This window comes from Pteropus alecto, unplaced genomic scaffold, assembly GCF_000325575.1.
Source record: "Pteropus alecto unplaced genomic scaffold, ASM32557v1 scaffold195, whole genome shotgun sequence".
Lineage (NCBI taxonomy): Eukaryota > Metazoa > Chordata > Mammalia > Chiroptera > Pteropodidae > Pteropus > Pteropus alecto.
In genome coordinates this window covers 4,868,412-4,872,073 of record NW_006438073.1, presented here as the reverse complement: position 1 = coordinate 4,872,073, position 3,662 = coordinate 4,868,412, and positions in this window count along the sequence as shown.

The following is a 3,662-nucleotide window of genomic DNA, read 5'->3' as shown; positions in this document are numbered from 1 at the left end:
TTAAGCACATTTCCTATTTATATAAGAAACTGAAAAATGGATGAGAATGTTGTAAAGGTAATTTTGTACGTGTAGTATAAAGTTTAAATTGCGAAGATGACATGTTTTAGATGGAAATTTATAGTTTTTGCTTTTTTCCCTTCTTTCCGATAGGTCTTATTCCACTGCTGGGGATTGATGTGTGGGAGCATGCTTATTATCTTCAGTATAAAAATGTCAGACCTGATTATCTAAAAGCCATTTGGAATGTAATCAACTGGGATAATGTAACTGAAAGATACATGGCTTGCAAACAGTAAGGCGTTAGCGTTACACCGAGAACGTAAAGCTCTTTATGACTATTTTTGTAGTAGTGCAGAGAACTGCAGTATACCCACAAGCTGCTGTATTGTAGGGTTTCTGACTGATGCTTATTCAAATATTCGATAAACATAATTTAGTGCTGTGTATCATTCTTGTTTTAAAATTTTGTTATTGGGCACTGTTTGAACATTTTAAATGCTTTGTATGATTTAGTCTTTTGATTGAACATTTTCTTCAGAGAGCTAAAATAACTAGGAAGTTATAAATGTCACCATAAAGCCATCAAAAATATCGCATCCCTATGCTGTTGGGGCCGCTAGGGAAGCCTTTGTACCCTGCTCAATTGCATTTATAGCGAATCTAGTGTTTTGTCCCAGATGTTTAACAATAAAATACTAAGTTTATCCCCCAAGGGATATTCAGTTTTCTATTGAAAATTTCTCATTTTGTGAGTAATCCTCTGTCTAGTATTACTTCCGGTAGTTTATCACCCAGTGGTCTTTATTTATGCACATTTTGCACAAAGTTAATGCCATTTGTCATTAAAAAAATATAACTTGATTGCTAATTGAGAATTGCTTTATTATGAGAAGGAAATAGTGTGCATCTGAATTTTTTGCAAGAAGAAATATAAAGACTTATGTGAAATTTTATTTTCAAACATAGAAATGTGTGTTGCATTAGTCATCAAAATGGATAAATTCGGGCCTAGTCGAAGACATCGGCGGTGTGCGTGAGGCACCGATCGCTGGCCAGGCTCTCGCCCTCTGCTTTCGGGCCCGTTCTGAGCGGCCCTCCTAGGACCACCGGGCCCAGTCAGGTGCTGCCTTCCCAGTAATAAGAGGCAAAGCCGTTTCTAGATGCGGTCCGCGGTGCACCTCCCACGGGAACATTCGTTTTCAAAGACTTGTTTTTGAGTTACTCTATCCATTTCAATGCTTTTTTTTTTTTTTTAAGAAAATTTTCAGTCACTATAGGACCTTTATTGTTGAGTTTTTTTCAATAAAGGGAAAACTATACCCATAAAACAGCAACACAGCATGTCAGATTACATTCCTGTTCAGTCTTTGCAAACGGAGCTGTTTCCATGTAGCACAGAGAGAGCCTTGTGCATTTGGCTCAACACTGCCTTGTGGTCCACGTTTCAGCATCTTCCTCATTGTCTTTAATTTTATCAATTGGACATGTCCTAATTTATTTTACAGTTCTATTACTGAATATTACATTTGTTTCTAATTGTTTGTTACAAGTAATGCTGTGTTGAGCAACCCACATAGGCTTTACCTTCTATTGGAATATTTTCTCCATAAAGGTTTTCTCTTAAACCTATTAGGTAACAGGATGTTTTCCCAAGTTTATATTTTTTAAATATCCCCCCCCCCACTGTACTTTGTTTTTTTTTTTATGGAAAAATGGAGTAACTTAGCAATTTCAATATTGAAGACTGACGTTTAAAAAAGCATTAAATTCCAGACACTTTTCTTTTAGAATTCAATTGGAATAGCTGTTAGGTTTTCTGAAGAGTGTCGATGAGAATGATGATAACTGTGTGTGTGTATATGTTTATGCTTATGGATTGAAAGTACTTCAGAGACTTTGATGGTTTTTGTACATTGTGTAAAAATGACTTTCATGGAGTGCACATGGGAGCCATGTGATTACTGCTTACATATATAATATATATGCCTCTTTACTTATACACAAGGCAATGAACCCTTTAAACAGACCATCTAGAAAAGTGGGACCTTTTGAAAGATGGGCTTTTGATGGGTAGTCTGCTAGATCATGGTACGTATGGAACTAACAAAGCTATGCAGACACTACTGATTTATATAAGGCTTTTTGATTCTTATTAAGCTTTAAGATTTCAAAAAAAATCAACATAGAAATTTCTGTGGGCCCGCATTTTTGCTTTGGCTTTGTGTTGAGGGACCGAGGGAAAGCTCACCTTTCTCATTAAGGTTTTGCTTTTTCCTCCCTGTCAGATAGATTTTAAGAGACTAAGATAATTTAAAGTTTTCAATCATTTGGAGGAAAATAAGATTCTGTTTAACTCTATCTTTCATAATAGAAAAGAAACAGTAAAGATAAAAATAGCCATTTCTTCTGAAAAGAACATATTGTTTGTCCACGGAGGATGTTTGCGACAGTGCCCTTTTGAGCCTAGATGTGCTTCGCAAACCTTAGCATGAGCATGGTTAGCACTCGGAGGAGCAGGACACAGAACACCATGTCCATGAAATGGCATCTGTTGCTCGAACTGCCGTGGAATAATTCCACTTCGATGCTGGGAAATTACAGCTTTATTGCACACTTCAAACTCGGGATCTTAAAAGGAGATTTGAATTTCTGTCAAGTACCTTTAAAAAAGTAACATCCAAATCATAAAATTAAGATTGATGTCTGTTGGGGACATATCTAAGACTAGGTATAAATACAAATTTTATTTCCTGTTTTAATTACAGAGGTACTTAAACTACTGTTTGGAAAAGTTATTAGATAACTTTTATAAATTACCATCTCTCATTTTCAGCCATACCCTGATGATCCAGCAAGCTAATGTCTTGTCTTCTAAAATATGCGTAGTACATATAAAAATCCTATAAGGTCCTGGATAGTTTTCACTTTATTATTCATTAAAGAAACATTTATTTTCCTATTGTAAGTGTGAAGTTTTTCGATTGTTAATAAAGGAATCTCTCAACCATCAAAAGAGGTCTGTGTTATGCGTGCGTGTCAAAACGTTAGTACTGCATGGCTTTATCACTTTTACTGTGGGAAAGGAATATTAGTTGAAATTTTACTCGTAAAACTCAGAAGGCATGTGAACTGTTTTCTCCAGTCACGTCTGCAGTAACATCATCTGATACTGTAATAGCGTAGCATTTTATATACTAAATTATAAAGTCATAACACCTGAGAACATTAACCAGACATAGAACTTGACTCCAGGAAAGAAGGTAACCGGACACTGAGCGCGAGCCGTGTTTTACACGAGGCTCTGGACTGGCGATGTTTTCTTCACTCTGGGGTTGGAAGTGCGGGCGTAGCCAGTGCGCTTCCCGGGCTGCTGCAGTTTTGAAAAAAGGAAGACGTCTCAGTTTAGTGTGAAGGGGAGAGAAGGAATGCTTTTGCGTTTCTGCCTCACGCCCGTCATTTTACTTTGGGTGTGTCCCATTGTGGCCCAGGTACTTCACGTGCCACTTGGTGACAATTCCATGTTTCTTTCTGCGCTCACTAAAGCGTTAGCTCTGGGAAGGCCCTGGCAGAAGGTTCTTGCTCCTTTGTGTGTCCCTGGTACCAAGCACGCATTCTGGGCCCATATTCAAATACTTTTATTAAATGACGTGATTTGATAG